The sequence below is a fragment of the Notamacropus eugenii genome, chromosome 1, assembly GCF_028372415.1.
Source record: "Notamacropus eugenii isolate mMacEug1 chromosome 1, mMacEug1.pri_v2, whole genome shotgun sequence".
Lineage (NCBI taxonomy): Eukaryota > Metazoa > Chordata > Mammalia > Diprotodontia > Macropodidae > Notamacropus > Notamacropus eugenii.
The window spans coordinates 432,429,654-432,454,137 of NC_092872.1; the positions used below are offsets into that span (position 1 = coordinate 432,429,654).

Genomic DNA, 24,484 nt, shown 5'->3' on the forward strand with positions numbered 1-24,484 from the left:
AGAGGAACAGGAAGGCATTAACCAAGCTGTGATTAGATCAGGGCAAAAAGCATTTGGAGGACATGAAAGTAAAAAACATCAGTGTTCAGAGGTGAAACTTTACAGTCACAAAATTGAGTCATTTTGGCTTAACAGAAGCAAGTAGACAATAACTAATGTAGAGTCAAATCAGATTACTAAAGGGTCAAAAGTGGGAAAAGAGGAGAGCACAGTCTGAGCAGGGGTAATAGCCTGGAAAAATAGTGAGAGGTAGAGGGATTAGGTGTGATGGTAAGGAAGAAGAGGTGTAGGAATAATAAAGCATAGGAAGAATTCAATGACAAAAGTTTATGGTTAGATAAAGTAACTTCAGAGTTCTTGAACATGTAAATGGAACATTTGTGGGGGATGACAAGATCAAGGGTATGACCATCCTTGTGGAACTGATGTAAAATAAAGAAGTAGGTCATGGAACTTGAATAGATTGGGGAACTGGGAGATTAGCTTGTTTGGGAGAACATCAATGTGTATATTGGAAGTCTCCTAGTATGAAGGAAGAAGTTGGGGTAGAGAGGAAGACTATAAGCCAAGCACTGCACTCATGGAGAAAGAAGGAAGAATTACTTGGAGGCTGGCAGAGAACAGCTCCTGGGATCTGGATTAGCTGATAAATTTGAATAATGTAAACCTCAAGAGAAGGGTTTCTGAATGAGGTGGTAGAGGGTGGGTCTGGAAATGGTCATATGGAACAATGAGACTTCTGATGCCACCCTGATAACATTGGAGTACGTGAGAGAAGGTACAACTAGTGCTGGAAAGGATGGCCTGTGGGGAGCCAAGTTTAAATGAGTGACAGAAGATGGAAGGAGCAAGAGAGTCTGAAGCTGAAATAAGTTTGTTGCTCAGTGAATACAGGACCAGAGCTGAAGTCAGAAAGACCTCAATTCAAATCTGGCCTTAGACACTTATCAGCTGTGTGACCCTGGGCAGTCCCCTAACTTCTGCCTGCCTCAGTTTCCTCATCTGTAAAATGGGGATAATAGCATCTACCTTCCAGGATTGTTGACCAAATGAGATCCTGTTTGCAAAGAACTTAAAGCACTATAAAGCAAGCTATTGGTAATATTATTGTTATTATTTATTATAGAGTTCCAGAGGGCATAGTGGAAGGGGTGGGCAGATTTAGAATGTGATCTTGTGGGGGGAGGTAGAGTTGAGGTAGATAGGAATGAGTGAGTAGAGATCTGGGGTGGGGGGGGGCAGCTTTTCTTGCACAATCAGGTCCCATATCTGGCATGGAGGAGAAGGTGGGGATAGAAGTATGTGTACCATTGGGGAATGTCCACTGAGGAGGTGGGAGGTATGTCCCTGGGTGTCTGGAACCTGTCCAATTGATAAGCATAAGCAGTTCTGTCCAAAACAGGACTAACCGCTTTTCCCCTCAAATCAACTCTTCTTCTGGATCTCACTATTTATGTCAAAGGCCTCACAATCCTTTCAGTCTCCCAGGTTCACAACCTAAGGATATTCTTGGATCCTCATTCTCTTTCCCCTCATATCCCTTTAATTTCTACCTCCACAACATTCTTCATATCTGATGCCATCACACACAGCCAATATTCTACTTCATACCCTTATCACCTCTTTTCTGGACTATTGTAAGAGACTTTGTAATTGGTCTCCCTGCCTCAGATCACTCCCCTCTCCAGTTCATCCCCCACGCAGTTGTCATAGTGATTTTCCTAAAGCCCTGGTCTGACCACATCAATCTCCCAACTCAGTAAATTATAGTGACTCCCGATTATGTCTAGGATACAATCCAATATTCAATAAATATTTATAAAATGCCTGCTATTTGCTAGTTGTTAAATTTGGGGATACAATTAATTAAAAAGAAAGAAAAAAGATGGTCCCCTGGTGTCAAGTTGCTTATCATCTAATGGAAGGAGACTACATACATGCACAAAAAAAGCAGAAAAGGTAGGGAAGGAGAAGATCAGAGGATCCCAGTAGGACATCTTATTCTGTGGAGTTGAAACCAGGATACAATAAAATGCTCTGTTTGACATTTAAAGCCCCTTACAACTTGGCCCAAACCTACTTCTGCAGTCTTGTTTGACATTACTCCCCTTCTTGCACTCCATTATCTCACAGAACTACCCTTCTTTCTGTTCCCCAGGCACATCTCCTGTCTCTATGCCTTTGTGTATTGGTTGTGCCTCATCCTTGTGTAGTCCCTCCTCACTTCTGCCTCTTAGAATCTCTTGTTTCCTTCAAGACTCAGCTCAAACACTATATTGTGCACAAAGGCTTTTTTTTTTGGTCCCCCAGTTCCTATGGCCCTTTTTTTTTTTCAAAATTATCTAGTATTTACTTTGTGAATATTCTCTATAAACTTAGTTATATTGTGATGGATGAAATCTGAGGAAATACAGGTTTGAGCTTTGAAGCATTTTTATTTATTAAGCATTACACACCAATGGCATAACAAATCAGGACCAGGCCTCCTTAGCTTATCACTGGACCCCAAATACAGGGGGAGACAGATTTGTATGCATTAAAAGAAAACAATTAACAGGATATAAACCAGGATAAAAGATGAGGTAATCTGATTTCTAATTGGAGGAAACATTAGAGGCTTTCTGAGTTGGGAAGGGGAGAGAAAATAGGTGCAATTCTCTGAAATAAGAAAAAGAGGTGTCCAACTTTCCCTATCAAATGTCTGTATTCAATGGGAGAAACAAAGAAACAGTCACTGATTGATTAGGACAGGGCCAGTTGAGAAAACTCCTTGCAAAAATCCTCAGATCTGACTAGGTTTCTGGTCAGAATAACCTAGGTCCTTAGTTGAGTTCTTAAGCAATAGGTAGAGGAGATCCAGCTTCCCAGTCACACAGGGCTGGATTCAAACAATGCAATAAGGTTTTTTCACAGTTCCCATAATTGAATAAAGTTTTCTCACAAAACAGAAATTGAAAGGGAACTGAGCAAGGTCTAGAATTGAGTTACAAAATGGAGTAAGTGTGGATCATTCAGTTTCCACAATTCCCTCAATGTGCATGTTATCTCCCCCCATAGAATGTAAACTTCTTGAGGACAGGGACCATTGCACCCTTGTCTCTGCATCCCCAGCACCTAGCACAATGTCTAATACATAGTTGTGTTTAATAAATATTTTTGAGTGATCTAAGGCTATGGACAGGATCGGGGGGATAAGTACATTATGCTTTTTGGGGGGAAGTATTTAATTTTTATCTTTTTTAATGATGAAAAGTTGATTTTCTCTCCCTCCCAACCTTTCACCACCATTGGGAAAAAATAAAAACAAAACCTTGCAACAAATAGGGATTCAAACAAATTTCTATGCTGACTATGTAAAAAAAATTATATGTTTCAATTTGTATCCTGAGTTCACCACCTATTAGCATGCTTCATCATAAGTCCTCTGGAATCATGGCTGGCCAAAAGCTTTCAAAATTGTTTGTTTGGGCAGAATGAATCAATCAATAAAACATTTATTAAGCATTTACTATGAGTAAAGAACTGTACTAAACACTAGGGTATACAAACAGAAAAGTAAGATGGTCCCTGATCTCAAGGAACTTACATGCTCATAAAGGAGATAACACAAATGGAAAGTTTTAGCTTCCAGTCGATGGGAAGGTCCCATGGTTCATAGGACATAGCAGAAAAACCAATGGTAATGCCTCTTCTTTAATGTCATTTTCACTGATAAAATCATATTAGTTTCTGATTTGGAACTATTTGATAGTGCCAAAGACTTTAATAATAAGAACTTTCTTTTCTGGGTCTTCTGCACTATGCAGGAGTAGATCTCAGGCTACATCTCCACAGGGAATGATGGCTCAGATCAATGGCTTTCTGGGATGATGGCTGAGGTCACCGGGCTGGAAGCATGGCTATTCCCAAGCCTAGGTTCAGGCTCCAACAGAGTCTGAAGAGAGATGGTGCTCAAGAAGATGGTATTATTTTGACTTGCCTGGTACATGCTGTATCCTGTCTCTCCTTTAGAGTGCCTTGTTACTTTAGCAAAGTTGGCTTTCCTGCCCCCAAACATTATTTTTATAGTGTTTTGTGATTGTATAAACTGTTTTCTTGATCCTGCTCACTTCATTCTGGATTAGTTCATATATCCTCCCAGGTTTCACTGAAACTATTCATTTCTTACTCTATAACAGTATTCCATTACATTTGTATAACCTAATGTGTTTAAGCATTCCCCAAATGATGGGCACTCCCTTAGTTCTCAGTTATTCGCTACTAAAAAAAGAGATAATATAAATATTTTATACATATAGGTCCTTTTCTTCTTTCTTTGATCTGCTTGGGGCCTACAAGTGGTATCAGTGGGTCAAAGGGCACACACAATTCAGTAACTTTTTGGGCAAAGTTCCAGAGTTCTATGCTTGTTTTCAGTTCCTTCTCTTCCATCTTTGCTGGTTCAAGCGAGCTCTGCTTCCTTCTCAGAGCCTCAGGACCAGAGACCCGTGAGGATAAGCACTACTGTCTGGGATGGCCACGAGGTGTCGCCATCAGGTAAGCTTTGGACTTTCAGGTCTGCTTGCATTTGTCTTAGTCCCAGACTGTTCAGAGTCTGAGATTGTCATTTTTTTTACATTTATTTTCTCAGTGTCCAACATAGGCCTTTGCACATATTAGTTACTTAATAAATGTTATTACGTGTAGCAAGAAAAATACTTTTCCTGATTTCATGTTTGGAGTGGAAGTCAGAGACAGCTGAGGTTTACAAAGAGGAGCTCTCTATAAAAAAGTCATTTCAGTGGCCCATAGAATGATGCTTTTCTGATTCAAGAAGAAGAGGGATCACAAATACATGAGGTCAAGAGGTGGAGGCAGCAAGTAGTTCTTCTGAAAAAGGGCTATGAGGTACTAGAAGACTGTGAGCTCAATATGGCAGTCCTCAAAACTAATGTTTAAAGAGAATCATGGTATCTAGGACTATGGAACTGTTAGGGCCCTTAGACATTACCAGATCCTATTTGAGGTTGTATTGGGACCTAAAATATTGCAATATTTTAGCAAGGCTATTGTTAAACTGGTGAGTGTCCAAAGTACAGGGACCATGATGGTGAAGGGCATAGAGATCATTCTATATGAGAATCAATTGAAGGAAATACTAATAATAGTTGGGATCTACATAGCACTTAAAGCTCTGGGCATCTGCTGGTTAGCTGTCTCTTCAGCTTCTTGATCATCCCTTATGACACTTCCCCTACCCCACCTTTATATTGTGTCTCAGCCCACTCATACTCATCATGCTCCTATCCACAGCCATTTAAGATACTTAAAGAGAGCTGTTATGTCCTGGGTATCATGCCATGGCTTTACAAGTATCAATTAATCAACAAACATTTATTAAGTACCAACTATGTGCCAGGCACTGTGCTAATCAAATATTACATCATTGGATCCTCATAACAATCCTGCGAGATAGTTGTTATCATTATCATCCCCATTTCACAGATGAGGAAACTTAGGCTGACACAAGTCAAGTGACTTGCTCAGGGACGTACAACTAGTAAGTGCCTGGGACTGGATTTGAACTCAGGTCTTCCTAACTTTAGGTCCCCAATGAGCCATCTAACTGCCAAATGGAACAAAGAGAACTCTGGAGAAGAGAATACTTAATGTTGGAACAAGATAGCTATCTTTTAGTATTGTTGTTTAGTTATTCAATCCTGTCCTATTCTTTGTGACCCCATGGATCATAGCACGCCAGGTCCTTGTCTTCCACGGTCTCTTAAAGTCTCTCCAAGCTCATTTTCCCTGCTTCCATGACACTATCTATCCATCTCATCCTCTGCCATTCCCTTTTCCCTTTATCTTCAATTCTTCCCAACATCAATGTCTTTTTCAATGTCTTTTCCTATCTTCTCATTATGTGGCCAAAGTGTTTAAGCTTCAGCTTCATTTGACTTTCTAGCGAATAATCTGAATTAATTTCTTCAAGCATTCACTGATTTGATCTCCCTGCTGTCCAAGAGACTCTCAAAAGTCTTCTTCAGCACCACAGTTTGAAAGTGTCGATTCTGTGATGCTCAGCTTTCCTTATAGTCCAACTCTCATAGTCATACATTATCACTGGAAAAACCATTGCTTTGATTATATGGACCTTTGTTGGCAAGGTGTGATGCCTCTGGTTTTTAGTATGCTACCCAGATTTGCCATAGCTTTCCTTCCAAGGAGAAAGTGTTTTTTAATTTCATAGTTGCAGTTGTCATCTGCAATAATCTTTGAGTCCAAGAATATAAAATCTGACGCTGCTTCCATTTTCTTCTCCTTCTATTTGTCAGGAAGTGATCGGGCCTGTTGCCAAGGTCTTTAAAGGATAACAGAGAGAACCATGATAGGTGTGAATGGACTGAGATGCCTTATAAAGGAAAAACTGTATAGGAGAAGCGTCATAGAGGACATTAACAGGGAAATATGATATCCATGTCATAGTCTTCAGGGATACCTTAGGATTCTTAAATTATCTTTCCTCAATCTGTTTTGCACGTAAGCTGTTTCTAATAGTAGGTATCAGTGAGTCAATTAATCTCTCTTTGCCTTAGTTTCATCAGTGGTAAAATGAGAATAATGATAACAACTGTACCTTCCCTAAAGGGTTGTTGTAAAGATCAAAAGAGAGATCTTTATAATGTGCCTGGCACAGGTGTTGGTGTTCAGTCATTTCACTCATGCCCAACTCTTGGTGACCCCAATTTGGGGTGTTCTTGGTAAAGATACTGGAGTGGTTTGCCATTTCCTTCTCCAGTTCATTTTACAGATGAAACAATGAGGCAAACAGGGTCAAGTGACTTGCCCACGGTCACATTGTTAATAAGTGTCTGAGGCTGGACTTGAACTCAGATCTTCCTGATTTCAGGTTCAGTATTCTATCCACTGTGCCACCTAGCTGCCTGATTAAGTCATGATGATGATGATGATAACTAACATTTATATAGCACTTACTAGGTACCAGACCTTGTGCTAAATGCTGGCAATATAAAGTGAAACAAAGGGCCCCTTGTTAGGATTATGGTAAAGGTGATTCCTGTTTGATTACAGGGTGTACTGCCTGCTTTCTAAGATTCCTTCCAGAAGTAAGAGTCTGTGATTCAGAGTTAGCCCCTATCAGTCCTTCCAACTCTGAGATTCTGTGTGAAGGAGCAGGGAAACCCTCATTCTTATTCTAATTCACTTACACTGGCTCTGCTACTAACTCACTTGGATAATGTGCTCTTTAAACCTCAGCTTCCCTGTCTGTGAAATGAAGGTTTAGGACTAGATCAATCAACCAGTAAATATTTATAAAACACCTACTATGTGCCAGTCATTGTGTTAAGTTCTGGGGACACAAAAAGAGGCAAAAGACAGGGACAGCCCTCCAAGAATTTAAAATCTAATGAGAGAGACAGCTTGCAAGCAAATATACACAAAGGAAGCTATATATATAGGATAAATAGGAAATAATTAACAGAGAGAAAACACTGGAATTAAGAGGTTTGGGGAAGGCTTCTTGTAGAAGGTGGGATGTTAGTTGAGACTTAAAGGAAGTCAAGGAGGTCAGTAGTCTGAACAGAGAAGGGAGAGGATTCCAAGCATGAGGGATGGCCAGAGAAAATGCCTGGAACCAAGAGATGGAGTATCTGGTTAGTGGAACAGCCAGGAGGCCAGTGTCATTGGATGGAAGAATATATCTTGGGGAATAAGATGTAAGGAGTCTGGAAAGGTAGAGTAGAGAGGTTATGAAGGGCTTTGAATATCAAGCAGAACATTTTGTATTTGAACATGGAGGCAATAGGGAGCCACTGGAGTTTGTTGAATGAGGGGGTGGGGTTTGACATGGTCAGACCTGTGCTTTAGGAAAATCATGTTAGTGGCTAAATGGAGATGGATTGGAGTGGGGAGGGACTTGAGGTGGGCAGACCCACATGCAACTATTGCAGAAATCCAGCGTGAGGTGATGAGGACTTGCAGCAAAGTGGTGGCAGTATCAGAGAGAAGAGGGCTTATTCAAGAGATGTTGTAGAGGTGAATTTGACAGACCTTGGCTAGAGGTTGGATATGGGGAGGGACAGCATGACAGGCAGAGAGGGATCCATGATGACTCCTAGATTATGCATTTGGGAGCTTGAAGGACAAGGAGGATGGTTTTTGCCCCCACTCCTCCCAGTGATAGGGAAGGTAGGAGGGGGGAGAGTTTAGGGGGAAAGATAATGAGTGAGAGGAAAGCAGAGGTACCTGTTGTGTTGTATGCATACTTCCTTGTGGAAAAAGACTATGCCATCAGAGAAATGATGACATGACTTGCACTTGACTTTGTTTTGAGTGAGGGAGGGCTGTGCAGGTCACCAGCCACACTTTGTCCTCCTGAGCCATCTGAATCCAGTGACCAGATATTTATCAGGGTGACTGGAGAAGGCCCAGGACGCAATGGGAGACCTTGGCTCCTTTAGGCCAAGGCCTATTCAGGTGCCTGTTGTAGATGTGCTTTTGGAGGAGTTCACCTACAAAGGACAGAGGAGCTATAGAATGATAGGTAGTCGGGAATGAAAGGATCACGTGAGGGTATTTTCAGGATGGGGGAGAGAGACATGGGCTTGTTCGTAGTCAGTAGGGAAAGAGCCAGTAGAAAGGGAGACACTGAATATAAGTGAGAGTGAGGATTGAAAGAGGGGGCATCTGAAGCCCCTTCTTGCACTAATATTTTATGTTCTGGGTCCCTTCCAGCTCTTTCTGCATTCTAAGGTCATTTCCATCTCTGGTATTCTATGGTTCTGCATTCTATGCTGGATTCCACCCTATACCATTAGGGCCAAGCTTTCTGAAAACAAAGGCAGTTTTCTGGTCCAAGGAGAGGTTGGGAGGGGAGCAAAGGACAAAGGAGCTTAATGAATTTGGAGGGGGGCCTGAGAGTAAGAGGCCCCAAGCTCCAATGATTTCTCACTTTACTTTCTCCTCTGACACGTGCCAGCCTCCAGGGTTCCCCAGGGGGCTGGAACAGCTGAGATCCCCCTCCTCTTCCTGCAGTCCAGATTGAGGCTGGGGGTGGGGTGAGTTCCCAGAGCAGATGTTCTAGGGTTTCCAGGACTACTCTAGGACTCACGTGGTTAGAGGGAGTGGGTGGGCCCAAGCTCTGAACACAGGGATCTAAGGGGAGAGGAGGGAGCAGGGATGACCAACACCATTTAGGTAATGCTTAAATTTAAGGTTTACAAAAGCTTAGGACATAACTGCTCCCCTATAGGAGTAGGTAATGCAAGTATCACTCTCCCCTTTCTACAGAGAATGAAAGTCTCAGAACTGAAGTTCTTTGCCTAAGGTTACATACAGTATCAGAACCAGGATTTGACTCCAGGCTTTTTTGACTCTAAATCCAACCTTTCCACTATGAAGGAAAGATATGGCTTGTATAACAAAAAAGTACTGTGTGTGTGCATATACATATATACACACACATACATATATGTACCTACATTCAAGGTAGGTTGTGATAGTGACAAAGATCATAGCATCATAGAGAGGGTCATAGATAAAGGAGATTTTAGGAATCCTCCAGTTCTAATCTCTTCATTTACATTTGAGGAAACTGAGGCCCAGGGAGTTTAAAGTGACTTGCTTATCTAAGGACACTTGAGGATTGAGAAGAGTGGTTCAAGAAAACTGATTTCTTTAGGAAAATCTGTAGAGGAAGAGATTACTTCCCAATCCTTTTAATGCTAATGCCTTCCCTCCATTGATTCATCCTCTCTCTGTCTCTCTCTGTCTCTCTCTCTGTTTCTGGCTCTCTCTGTCTCCCCTCTCGGTCTCTGTCTCTCCACTATATATGTAAACACACACATATGTGTGTCCCCCATTAGACTGTGAGATCCTTGAGAACAGGGATTGCTTTTTCCTTTTCTTTGTATCCCCAGCACTTAGCACAGGGCCTGGCACCTAATAGGCACTTATTAAAGGCTTGTTGACTGAAGTCTATTAGGGAAGGTTTCAAGGAGGACACAAGACCTTAACTTAGTTGGCCTTGAAAGGAGAGGAGGATTTTAATGAATGGAGATAAGGAGGGAATGCATTCCAGACCTGAGTGGGGTGGAGGTGAGGGGTTTGTGTTGGGATTTAAATCAAATTATTTTGGCTACATCGGGTTTCTAGGTATCCTCCTAGTATCTGAGAGTGGGGAGTGGAAGAAGACTAAAGGGAACTGGAGAGGAGGATTGGTGATTTCTCTGAGTCTTAGTTTCTTCATCTTTAAAATGGAGAAAATAAGGTTGGTAATGGAGTGGGGGGATGGGACTGTGTTTGGGAAGATGGTGGGCAGAGGGACTTTAGGGAGCCCAGCGATCATGAATACCAGCACCCATTAATTAATGAGGACTTCCACTTTTAGCACAATACTTCCTCATTGGAGGATACTACAAGGGTTTGGCCAGAGTATTAGGCTCGTGGGGATTCACAATTTGTTTTCTGCCTATCTTTCTAGGCCAATTACACATTAACACCACCCCCCTTCCCATACACTGTAGCCAAGTTGTCCTGCTTGCTGTTCCCCATACCTGACATTCCACCTCCCACCCTCATGCCTTTGTATTTGCTGCCTCCCTCCCTATACCTGCAATATTTACCCTCTGAACTTTTGCCTCTTCAACCTCTAATTCCCTTCAACATTCAGTTCAAGTGCTATCTTCTTTAATCAGGAGACCTTTTCTGATTGCCCCATATCCCCGAATGCTTATTTGGTGTCTATCCTATCTTTACTTATCTATGAACACATTTATTTTCCTAGTTGAATGTGGTTTTTTTTTAGAGTTGGAACTATTTTGTAGGGAGGCTCCTGCTGTAGACTTCTGAAGACCAGGTTCACCTCAAAAGGCAACCTGACCTCAAAGATCTGGCTGGGAGAATGTCTTAACCATAGATATATAGCTCATATCTAAGGTCTTTTCCAGAAGAGATTTTCAGGGTTTCCTTTAAAAAGGAATTCAGTGTGCAAAATGGATATCAGGTATAGGACAGCTGTATATCTCTATATATTTCCCTACCATAAAAGAAATGTTTGAAACAAAAGAGACTCAAAAGTCAGCGTTAAAAATACTTCATCCATTACCCTTCATATATTCCTGGGAGGGAAAGACAACTTTGTGGGACTGCTGAACAGATAGTTCTCATTTACTTGGGATCTTTATTATCTGAGCAGCTTGCAGATCAAGATATCCTGGCCTAGCTATGCATAGCTCTTAGTACCTTCAAGTTTAAGATAACCAGTCTTCCACTGCATCTGAGGTCATCTCTAGTTGTCCTGATCTATATCTGGTCACTGGACCCAGATGGCTCTGGAGGAGAAAGTGAGGTTGCTGACTTTTCACTGCCCTACCTCACTTAAATCCAATTCTCTTGCATGTCATGGCATCCCCTCCCTGATATCATGGTCCTCTTTAAGAATGAAGGATAAACAACCTCTGTGAGTTGGAGGGAACTCAACTGGAACTCTCCTTTCTTTCTTTCCTTCCTTCCTTCTTTCTTTCCTTTTCTTTTCTTTCTCTCTTCTTTCCCTTCCCCTCTGAAACCTCCAAAGATATCTTGAAGTTTACTGGCTAGATTTCTTTCTTAAGGACCATGCCTTAAAACCCAAATCACTCTGGCTCTCTCTGATTGGCCAACCATAGGTCCCAGGCCAAGACCCACTTGGTCATTGTTTGGGCCCTGAATGACTCAGAGTGAATGTAAACAGGAATCATTTCTGTTTTGGCCATTCTTTGCCCCATTTCTTACCTAGCCTTAACAACTGAATGGGAGTTGCCTCAGCCAAACTGAGACATGTTAAAAACTTTAGCTTTAAAAGACCAACATCTTCCATTGCATCTGGAGCCATCTCCAGTTATCCTGATGTGTATCTTGCCACTAGACCCAGATGGCTTTGGAGGAAAAAGTGAGGCTGATGACTCTACAAGCCCTATTTCACTTATCTAATTCACTTGCATGTCATGGCATCACCTCCCTGATATCATGGTCTTCTTTGAGAATGAAGGACAAACAACAGTCTTGTCAATGCTCATCCCTAATAAGAAGTATTCCAGGAATCACCTGTGCCTGCTGACTCAGGGTAGAAGGAGCTCTCCAGCTCTCAGGATTGCTGGTTGATCACCATAGCCCTGTGTCTAGAACAGGAAACACAAAGCAGAAGAGATAGCCAGGGACTGTGGTCCAGTCTCAAGAATCACCTACAGCATATATTCTCACTGCTAGGTGCTTAGGTGGGTAGTTGCCATTTTGGGAGTACCCCCACTCCCATACCCTTCCCATCTTGCTGGAATTCCAAGGGACAACTAGCTCTGAATCCAGGATCTGACAGATAGAAGGTATGATAACCTTAGAGGAAGGTTCTTCCTGATTCTAGTACCAGTCATCTTCAACACATGGAACTAATAACCAGAAACCTCCAGTAGAGCCTGACATTTATCAAGGGGCCAGAGCTCCATGGGAAATGTTCCACTCCAACATTTCCTTCCTCTTTGTATCCCTAATATCTGGCACATAGTAGGAGCTAATTGATTGATTGGGACCTGAGCTCATGGAACCAAGTACCTATGGCTTGTAGAGTCAAGAACTCTAATCAGAGAGGTGGGAGAGTAGAGATATAGTCATGGCTATTGTCATTATTTAGCTGAGTCTTTAGGCTCTGAGCATTTTTACAGGCTATACCTGAAATACTTTCCCTCTTCATCTCTGTCTCCTGACTTCCCTAACTTCCTTCAGGTCACAGTTAAATATCACCTTTTTTACCCAGGCCCCCTCAATCATACCGCCTTCCCTTTGAGACTATCCCCAATTTATCATATGTCTTGAGCAGCTAGGTGGGGCAGTGGATAGAGTATCAGGGCTCAGGTCAGGAAGACTTATCTTCCTGAGTTCAAATCTGGCCTCAGATACTTACTAGCTGTGTGACCCTGGGCAAGTCACTTAACTTGGTTTGCCTCAGTTTCCTCAACTGTAAAATGAGTTGGAGAAAGAAATGGCAAACCCCTCCAGTGTCTTTGACAAGAAAACTCTAGGTAAGGTCATAAAGAGTCAGACATGACTGAACAATAACAACATCTTGTTTGTACACAGTGGTTTGGATGTTGTCTCATTAGACTGTGAGCTCCTTGAGAACAGGCACTGTTTTTTGCCTTTTTTGTGCCCCCAGCTCTTAGCATAGCACTTAGTACTTAATAAATGTAGGTGCTTAATAAATACTTGTTGGCCTTGGGCAAGTAGTGCAAAGATTATTATTCTAATTTTATAGATGAGGAAACTGAGGCTCTTCATGGTCAGTAGCAGAACCCAGGACTCCTGGCTCCAAATCTAATATGCTTTCCATAGTACCATACAAATAAAAATCAAGGATCTCTTTTAGCTCTTTGAAGCTGGAGACCCCAGACTAGGAGGAGGAGGGGAAACATGGGATGTTCTGATTTGCATGCTGGAGTGGGTCAAGTTGAAAGCTAAAAGGCTGGTGTCTGCAAGAGCTGGTCTGAATTGGGGGGAGGGAGAGTTGCAGCTTCCTCTTTTTTAGATCTTTCATCCCTCATTTCCCCCCACCCCAATCTGGGAGGTGAGACACCAGGGGCTCTGGTGGGGAGGGAGCTGTGTCCCTAATAAAAGATCTCCTCAGGAACAAAGAGCTACTGGCCTGTTTTGGGGGGGGGGGGGGGAATCTTCTCTTCTACCCCCATCCTTTATGAATCCCCATCTGTCATACTTTATATGCTGAACATTGTTCAGTGCTGTGAGGTCAGACTTTGACCTTTGACATTCCCCTCACCCCCACCATGAGCCCAGTGTCTGCCAGTCTGGGGAGGTCAGAGAGGCTTCACTGCTATCCCTCAAACCTGATCCACCCCCCACTTCACTGCTACACCCCCCTTCCTCTAACATCTGTTATAATTCCCCTCCCTCTTCCCCCACCACACATGTGTGCTAGAGGTGAAGTGAGAAATGATGTTAGCCACCTCCAGGAGGTCCACTGTGGGGGAGCTTCCAAGCCCAGCTTTATTCCTGATTCTCTTCTGTAACCCCTTCTCCAACTCCTTGTTCCTCATACTCAGCCCTCCTTCTATCCCCTGTCAATAATTTACGTCATCAGTTCACATGGGTTTAATTATCATTTCTATGCAGATGAATACTAGAGCTTCATAGCCTCTCTCTCTCTCTCTCTCTCTCTCTCTCTCTCTCTCTCTCTCTCTCTCTCTCTCTCTCTCTTTCATGCTTCAGCCCTGGATCAACAACTGTCTATTGGATATTTCAAACTGGATGTCCTAGAGACATCTTAAATTCAACATATCTAAAACTAAATTGATTATCTCCTCCCCTAAACCTTCTGGTCTTCCAAACTTCCGTATTTTTGTACAAAGTAACGCCTCTTTCCAGGGTCTCAGGTTGGCAACCTCAGCATTATCCTCTACCCATTACCCCACAACCCCAATCAGTAGACTTTTCTGTCTTCGCAATATCTCTCAAATCAATTCCTCCTCTCCCCTCACAGAGTTAAGACCCTTAGAATCTCTCCCCTAGATTATAGAAATAACCTTCTAATTGTTTTTCCAGCCTCTAGTCTCTCACCACTACAATCCACTTAACACATTACCTCCAATTTAATTTGCCTTAAGTGCAGATGTGACCATGTGACTTCCTGACTCAACAAACTCCAACGGCCTTTCGAATACAATATAAACTACTCTATTTAGCTTTTCAAGCCCTACCCAACTTAGTCTGAATCCACCATTCCAACCTCTTTGGACATTATTCTGCCCTCTCCTCCCGCCCCCGCCGCCCCCACTGCACTATTTGACCCAGCCAAATTGGTTTTCTATCTATTCCTCATTCATAACGTGCTATCTCTCATCTCCATGCCTCCAATACACTCTCCTTCCCTCTACTTCACACAGTCTCTCTCTTCCTTTAAGATGTAGCTCAGACATCCCCCTTTGCTCAAAGCCTTTCCTGAACCAACAGCTGCTAGTGACCTACCTCTCATACTATCTTCTACTGAACTATTTCAATATATGGATATATTTAATAACTTTACATTTATGCTCTTTATATTTTTTCATGTATTTCAGTCTTCCCTATTAGACTGCAAGCTTCTTGTGAGTAGGGATTGTTGTACTTGTATCCATAGCATCAGTGTCTGACACATAGTAGGTCCTTAATTAAATACTTGCTGATGACTGATTCATTCTCTTCTCCATTCTTCTTTTCTTCTTCCTAACCATCCCTTCCTCTCTCTGTTTTTCCATTCATTAATTTAACAAACAATTTATTAAGAACATATTATATGCCCAAGGCTGTGCTAGGTGCTGGGGGATATATAGATCAAATGGTTGCTGCCCTCAAGGAGGAGGGACATACCTCTCTCCCTACCAGGGCCCCTGGTGCGTCACCTCCCAGATTGGGGTGAGGGGAAATGAGGAATGAAAGACCTGAAAGAGAAGCTGCAACTTTCTCTTGCCCCAACTCGGGTACCAGCCTTTCAGCTTTCAACTTGACCCACTCCAAAAAACAATACAACCTCAGAAAAGTAAGCACAAAATATATAGAAAGTAGATACAAAGTAATTGCAAGCGAGGGTGATCAAAGTAGGCTTCCTGTGGACAGTGGTACTTGAGCTGAGTTTTGAAGGAAGCTGTGGATTCTAGGAAGCAAAGATGAGGAGAAAATGCATTCTAGGCATGTAGAACAGCTTGTGCAAAGGTGTGAAGGTAGGAGATGGAATGTCCTGTAAGAGGAAGAATAAGCAGACCCTTTTGGATGAAACATAATGTGAAATAAAGCTTGGAAGGATCATCAGGATACAGATCATGAAGGAGTTTGTAAAGTCATACAGAAGAGTCTGTATTTTATCCTACAATCAAGAAGGAACGACTGGACATTTTTAAGTAAGAAAGTGTCATGGTGAGACTTGTATTTTAGGAATATCCATTTGGCAGCTATGTAGAAGATGAACCAAAGAAGGGAGAAAAAGAAACTGGGAGACCAATTAGGAGGCTATTATAACAGTTTAAATGAGAGGTGATTAGGGGACTGTAGGGGTGTCAGAGTAGACAAAGGCTTATGTCCCAGAGATATTGTGGAAGTAGAACTGACAAAACTTGACAATTGATTGACGGTAAGGGGTAGAGTGGGAAGAATCAGGTGTGACTCTGAAGTTGTGAACCTGGAAGGATAGAGGTACCCTCAAGAGAAACAGGGAAATTATAATGAAGAGAACCTTTGAAAAGCGAAGGAGTTCTGTTTTGAACCTGCTGAATTTTAGATGCCTATGGGACATCAGTTGGAGATGATGATGTGGGACTAGAAGGGCTGGATGTACAGTAGATCTAGGAGTCATCTGCAGAGAGATGATAGTTGAACCCATGAAAGCTGATGAAATCATCGAAGAGATAATGAAGTCTTCTCTCCCTCCCATCCCCCCTTTTCCCTTTTCCTTTCTCTTCCCTTCCTCATTTCTTTTACCTTTTTCATCTCATCTCTTCCCCTTCTTCTTTCCCTTCTTTCTTTGCCATGTGCTTCCCCTTCCTATTAGCCCTCTAATTCATAACTAGTGCCCCCTTAGGGATGCTCTTGATGAAATGCTTCCATTCCCAGTTCAGAGCAGGTGCATAATACATCCGGTAACTGCTTCCTGTTAATCGTGAGCATTCTTTTAACTGGTTTCTGAGTTGGAACTCTAAAGGGGCAATCCCATCCCTCAAACCTTGTCTTCCTTCTTGCCTCAAAATGACAACATGATTCTCTGAGCTACTGAAATTTGGTTCCCTTCGCTGGTCTGCAATCTGTGAATTCATAACCTTCTAGGGAAGCATGTGACTGAGATGGGACTTTCTCCTATTAGTGTCTTCTTTTCTTTCATACAGGGCCTCCTGAGAGCTTGTAAGGCAGCTGGCATCCTTTCTGGAGCACCAGTGGAGTTGCAGTGCAAACAGTGGCAAAGAAAGACTGGACAGGAGAGAAGAAATTAACCAGAGAGCTAGAGAGAAGAGAGGTGAGATCTTGGAGAGGAAAGGACCCACTTTTTATTGATTAGATTGTACTCAGTGGAAATAAAAAATAAAATAACTACTGAGCACCTCTGTTGCAACTGTCACACGGAGGCTTGAATATTAACCTTTCAAATGATTGTAATTGTTTTATCTCACACACACACACACACACACACACACACACACACACACGAAGGACTTAGAGTAGGGCCCAAAAGGAATAATTTCTCAGGAAACTAAGAAAGGGGTGGGATTAGAGTTTTAGGGAGCCTAATTTTATTGAGGAGATAGGCCTCCCTATGACCAAATATGAACCTAGGACCAACCTCTAGGGCAGATAAAGGATGGAGATGAGAAGAGGTTGTGAATTCTTTGGGCCTCAGCCTAGCAGTTCCTGCTAGCTGTCCCACTACAATCACAGGATTATAACTGGACAGCTCTTTTAGAGGTTATCCAGAAAACTCTTTTCATTTTATTGATGAGAAAATGAAGGTGAGGGGTGACTAGTTCGAGGTCATCCAGAGGCAAGATTCAACCCCATGCTCTCAACCTCAGCTCTCTTTCCACTGCATTACACTACAATCCTTGATATAGTATCTTGTCCAACCTGTACCTCAACAGGATCCCTCTCTGCAGCATCCTTGATAAGTGGTAAGTCAGCCTCCCTTTGAAGAACTCCAGTGATGGGTGGAATCATTATTTCCAGGGGCAATCTGTTCTCATTTTTGTTCCTAGGTGGCACAGAGGATAGAGCACCAGCCCTGGAGTCAGGAGGACCTGAGTTCAAATGTGACCTCAGACACCTACTAGTTATGTAACCCTCGGCAAGTCACTTAATCCCACTTCCTCAAAAAAAAAATTGTTAGAAAGTCTTTCCTTATATTGAAGTAAAAACCTTTTCTTCTCCACACTAAATGCCCCCACTTCCTTCAACTGATTCTTGAAGATCTTCTTCATCCTAGTTGCTCTCTTCTAGACTCAATCCAGGTTCTCTCCAATTCTGTCTTTTTTTTAATATTTATTGTCATGGTGTGGGGAAGAACAAGAGGATTGTGGGAAGAGACAAGAGAATGCCCAAGACCTTTCCCAAATCCCTGTCCTCACTTAAAAAACTATCTCAGGAGAAGGGGCTGGAAACCACATGGTCCAGAACCTGGGGCTGGAGAAAGAACAGTGGGATCCTGAGTCAAAAGATCTGGATTAGAGTCCCAGCTCTGCCACTTCCCAGATTTGCAACTTTAGACAAGTTTCTTTCTATCTCTACTCCCCATTGAATTTCCAACCCACAATCTGAAAACTGGGAGCTTTCTAGACAAGAATTTCTCTAAGAATTAAATTGTAAGCTTCTTTAGGGCAGATCTAATTTTATTTTTGTATTCTCTTTTCTTAAACCTAGTCCTCCTTGCCTTTCGTCCCCCCTCAGCATATAATAGTCACATTAATATTTCTTTAGTTGAACTGAAATCTTACCATAAAGCCAATAGTTAGGCTACCCATTTCCCAGATGGGAAAACTTAGAGGTCAAAAGATTTGTACTAGGCCACAGTGCTGTCATCATTTTCCTCTCTACCACTCCCAATAAGACAATAACAATACCTTACTATTAATGTTTCACTTTTTCAAAGCCTATTATCTGGTAGAATTTTATCTGATTTGCTTCTCCACCCCATGAGGCTATTATTATTCTCATAATAATTCAAGTGGAAAACACAGGGCCAGGGAGGTAGCCACAGGGCCAGTGGAAGAGTCCAGAATACAAACTAGGTCTCCTGACTTCCAGCCTGGGTGGGTCCTCTTATTGCAACCTGTGGGGAATGGGAGCCGTGGGGCCACAGGAGTGGGATCAAGACCAGCCTGTGGAACAAGGGCTTGTAATGCAGCATGGTGGAGTGCTAGTCTTAACCTCAGTTTCTTCATCTGTAAAATGAGTGTGTTTTTTGAGGGCTAAATCCTATAATTCTACCCTATAATGGGTCAAATGCCTGGCTGCTTCCAGGAAACAGACATTTACCCTTCTGAGATATCCCAGGAGCTGAACTTCAACTTCTTTGTGGGGAATCAGATAGATTTTTCCAGTGACGTATATATAAATTCTAGAGGGATACTGGATTTATAGCCTTTTCTTAGGTGGGGGAGGCAGATGCCCAGAAAAGTGCCCACTCCCTCTCAGGCTCTTAATGAAGGTGTCAGCTTTCCATATCTCAACTGCCTAAGCCAGATATCCACTTTGCTACTCCATGACGCTCTCCTTCTGAAGGTATGCCAGGGACTTGGCTTCTTCTCTGGGGATTTGGTCCCTTCCCAGCAATGAGGCCCATAAGAGCCATAGCCCATTCCTCTGCTGGGGCATTAGTGATTGGTGTTGGTAGGAACATTCTGCTCCTGGATACTACTTTCTTTTAATGAATAAATATTTATCAATCAATCATTAACATAGAGATGGTAAGTAAATACATGGGAACTGATGATATCACCAAGTGAAGTAATAGAGGGAGAAGAGAAGAGGACCCAGGACAGACACCTGAGGGACACCAAAGGGTGTGATCTGGAAGAGGATCCAGCAAAGAAAGCAGAGGAGTGGTCATATAGAAAAGAGGAGAATCAGGAGAGAATGGTGTCTCGAATATCTAGATAAAAGAGATTATCAAGGAGGAAAGATTGATTAGCAGTGTCAAAAGGTGCAGAAAGGTCAAGGAGAATGAGAGTTGATTAAAGACCACTGGACTTGGCAACTAAGATATCACTGGGAGCTTTGGAGAGAGTAGTTTTTGTGGAATGATAAGGTCAGAAGCCAGATTGTAAGGGGTTAAGAAGAGTGAGAGGAGAGAAAGTGGAGGTACCTACTGTAGATGGCCTTTTGGAGTTTAGTCACAAAGGACAGAAGAGATACAGGATGATAGTTATGGTTGAAGAAATAGTCAAGTGACGGTTTTTTCAGGATAGGGGAGATATGGGCATGTTTGTAGGAAGTAGCAAATGAGCCAGTAAACAGGGAAACACTGAAAATAAGTGAAGGAGTGGGGCTGACGGAGAGGACACTCATTTAGAGGAGATGGGGAGATAGAATTTGATTGCTTGAACAAGCAGGGGGTTTGCCACTTCATCATGTGAGACAGGGGTGAATGAGGAGATAGTGACAGAAGGCATCTGAGTGATAGGGAGAGAAGAAGGAGTTCACAGCAAATGGCTTCAATTTTTCTGTAAAATATGAGCTGAGAGAGTCGGAGGCGGGGAGGTGGAGCCATGGGAGGTTTGAGGGATGAGAAGGTATGGAAGAGCCGATGTGGAGAGTGGAGTAGTGAGTTGATAAGGGGAGTATAGCAGAATTGCCCCCAGAGTTTGTGATAGGCCTGGCACCTGGGCCACATGACAACAATTGTTCCCTTTGCGAGCTCATCCTTTCTTAGTCCATGTAACTCATGGTACTATGAGACCCTAGAATTGATAAATTTTATTTAGCTCTGATCTCTCTGCTGCACTCCATTGCCCCACTGCCCATCTCAAGTTAGTCAGTCAATAAACATTTATCGAGTACCTACCAGGTGCTAAGCGCTGTGACATTTCCTGGTTGTCCCTTCAGGATCTCAAATTCAACCTGTCCCAAATAGAAAGTCACTCATTACCTTGCTCCCTAAACTTGTCCTTCACCTACAGTTTCTAATTTCTTTTGAGGGTACCATCATAAAAAGTGTCACCCAGATTCATAACCTCAAAGTCATCCTTGACTCTTCCCCTCCTTCACTTCCTGACAGCCAATCACTGGCTAGCTTATTGATTTTACTTCCACATCTCTGGCCTCTGTTCTCCTCTCTTGATCACCCTAATTCTGGCCCTCATTCTTTCTCACCTAAGTTATTGCAGTAGTTTTCTAAATTTTCTCCCTGTTTCCAGTCTTTCCCCTCTTCAATCCATCTCCCACCTTACTGCCAAAATAATTTTCCTAAGACATTCCCCTCCTCAAGAACTTTCAAGGCTCCCTATTGCCTCTAGAAAAAGGCAATAAAACAAAAACATCTTACTTTTGCATTTCAAGTTCTCCACAACCTGAATTCTATCTATCTTTCCAGACATTTCTAATGGAATGGACTTCATTTTCCATCCAAACAGGCCTACTTGTCACTCTTCAACTCAACATTCCAACTTCCCCAAGCTGCTGCCATGTTTGTCTGGAATACATTCTTCCTCTACATTTTCTCTCTGTCTCACAGAAATTTTATTTTCCTTCAAAGTTAACTCAGGTATTATTTTCCCTTAACCATACTGCCTCCCTCAAGTATGCCCCTGCCACCCCACCCCTTCCTCCTTAGTTTAATTTATATTTACTTGTATACATGTGCCATCACCCTAATAAAATGCAATTTCCTTGAACATAGTGACTGTTTTTATCTTTGTGCAGCTCAGGACAGTGCCTGACATGTGGTAGATGCTTAAGTGTTTGTTAAATTGAATTAGACATCACAGAATGTCATGGCTAAAAGGGAATATAGAATGTTAGATTTGAAAAGAATGGGGGATATGTGGCAACAAGATCACTGTTTCAACTACTGGATGGGCTGGATGGAAAAGAAGGATTAAATTTATTCTTTTGGCCCCAGAAGGCAGAGTGAAGAAATGAAGAAAGAGTTGCAGAGAGGCAGATTTCAGCTAGATCTAAGGGGAGGGGGAAACAATAATAATAGGAGATGTTAAGAAGTGGAATGGGTTGCCTTATACAGCAGATCCTGGATAAACACACGTTATAGGTGTCATTGAGGGGATATTTGTTCAGGTATACGTTGAACTAGATGCCCTCTGAGGGTCCTTCAACCTCTGAGATTCTATAATGATGGGGTACTTGGGTACTTGTTCTTGGACCCCAATTCCAAGATCACATTTCTCCCTAGCCTCAAAACTCTATCCCTGACAGTTTTCTCCCCAGCCCAAGGACACTATGCCTAGCAATGACTCATGAGTGGGCCCCAGTAAAACAAACCATCTTTCCTCATGACAAGTACAAGCTGACCTCTGAAGAAATTCTCTTGTAAAAACAGGACTATCGTGTACCAGCAGAATTATCATTTTTTGATTCCCAAGGTTATCATATTCAATCCAGAGGTCAAGCTATAGACATCAGTTCTCAAAGTTATCTTACCACACATATAACAGACCAAAAATACACCACGGAGAAACCCGTTTCCCTGGTTTCCAGTAGTGAATGATGCCTGTGACCAAGGTTGTAAGTTATCACCTAATTAGCATATCTGCCAGATAATCCACTACTTTTCCTATATAAGCTTTAGCATCACTCAGGTTAAGTTTCAAGTTCCTTAAGGAATGCAAGTTTCTTAAGCTCTGCCTGCTGTAATAGCATAACAATAAACCTATGCTAACTTGACTTAAATTGCTTGAGTCTCTGAATTGTCAGTTCCTTCCTGATGACCCTCTTTGAACTTCTCAAACCTCTCCCCTTCAAACCTCATCAATAAGAATGTCTGAAATGAAAGGGACTTTAGATATTAGTCTCAACCCTTAATTTTATAGAAAACAAAACCAATGCTTGGAGAAATGAAGTGATTTTGCTCAACCGTGGCAGTTAGGTGGCACAGGGAGTCAGGAAGACCTGAATTCAAATTTGGCCTCAGACTTCCTAGCTGTGTGACCTTGGGCAAGTCACTTAACCCTGTTTGTCTCAGTTTCTTATCTGTAAAATGAGCTGGAGAAGAAAATGGCAAACCACTCCAGTATCTTTGCCAAGAAAACCCCAAATGGGGTCATAGAGTGTCAGACACGACTGAAAAATGACTCAACAACAATGGTAGAGTTCAGAGTTGGCCCCTTATCTCCAGACTTGTAAGAGGAGGCTCTTTCTGCTACACCATGCTGTCTTAGGAACAGTAATGCAGTACAAAGCAAGCGCCCACCCTTCACTTTTGGGTCGTCCTTTGAATGAAAATTTTGGGTTTTCTGAGAACATGGTGTTCCACTGCAGCCCTATTCTACTACCAGGAGATTAGCTTTGACAGCAGGGAGCGGCTTGGGATGACTGAGTACGAGATTTAGGTGGACTGTAATCAAGTCAGGGACAACCTCCACCCGCTGATCATGTCACCAAAATGTCAATAGTGTAGAATGTTGATTATTTTTCCATTTCTGCTAGATAAACAGCATAATTACCCTTCTCTCTCCTCTCTTTCTTATTTGTATCTGGTTAATTATAGTATGCTCCTTATTCCACTAGTCTGTTTGAGAACTTGAGCACTTTGAGGGTAGAAATTGGGTCTAATCCAATCTTTTGAGATACCCAGTGATTGATTAATGAATGGTGTCACCAACCTACTCTGGAGTTGTATTCTATAAAGTAAGAATGCACAGTGTTTTAGAACTCTGAAAATACTCAGTGTTCAAGAACCCCAGGGTTCTTTCTGTCCCTTCCACATTCTGCAGCCCAGGGGGTGTCACTTGCCCTTGAGCCTTTCTGAATCTGCAAGGTAAGACTGGCCCTTTTTGTCCAGTTCCTGGGCATGTTGTTAGGAGGAATGCTTTGAAGTCATAAGACTAGGGATAGAAGTAACACTACATTCTTTTCTACAACCTTTCATCTCCTGGCACTTAATTGTCACAAGCATTAATTAAGGGTGTATGCCACTCCTGGTAGGAAAGAGGATGTTATCCTATTCTGCTGACAGGGAAACTGAGGCATAGTGATGGTAAATGGTTTATCAAAGCACTGTCAGACTTGCTGGTAAAGGATTCTATGTCAGTGGAGCCATGGTGTATTCTCTCACTTATTACCAGAATCTTTCTGTGGTTCTGGGAAGAAGATCTTTGGGGTAGGGGATGGAGATGGGGTAGAGGAAGTACTCTACAAACCCAGAGCACTTACCATATTCAGTGCCCTGTACTGACTACTTCAGTGAGAGATAGATGTTTGAGGCCTAGTTTCCGGACTTTCCAGGGCTTACAGTCTATTGGGGAAAAAGACATATACATGACTATAGTACAAAACAGAACTTGATAAGTATATGAGATTAAAAACATCTGAGATATTCTAGAGAAGAGGCATAATACAAATCCAATGGAAGGAGCATTTGTTACTAGGAATATAAAATCAAAATTGATATTACTGGAGAGATATAACATGCACACATATACACATAATACGAGGTGGGCAGTGATGGGAACAAAGGTGAGATTAAGACAGCTGCTCTAGGAAGGTTTTGAGGAGGGCAAAATTTTTTAGCTCAGCCTAAAATGCTACATAAAGAAGGCTACCTGGGTGGAGCCTTGAATAAAGATAAAGATTCTAAAATACGAGATTAGGAGGAAGAACGTTCTAAGCATTTGGAGGTAGGAGGAGGGTAGGAGTTGGGGTAGGCTGGGGTGCGGATGATCACTGAGAATTCACAGAGGGAGAAGACGTGATAAGTTTGGGAATCCAGCTCTCATGGCTCAGTTTATTTGAATTGGAGAGTGAACTAAAGGGT

General features: G+C 42.3%; 1 long non-coding RNA gene across 1 annotated transcript in view; it reads left to right on the forward strand.

Annotated features, from left to right (window-relative positions):
• The window catches only part of LOC140519026 (uncharacterized), a 39,357-nt gene extending 17,968 nt beyond the window's left edge, over window positions 1–21,389 (forward strand). Inside the window, exons 3-5 of the long non-coding RNA XR_011972073.1 lie at window positions 4,468–4,536; window positions 16,896–17,023; window positions 17,757–21,389. This is a non-coding gene — a long non-coding RNA (uncharacterized lncRNA). The remainder of the gene's footprint in view (window positions 1–4,467; window positions 4,537–16,895; window positions 17,024–17,756) is intronic.
• The last annotated feature ends 3,095 nt before the right edge of the window (window positions 21,390–24,484 follow it).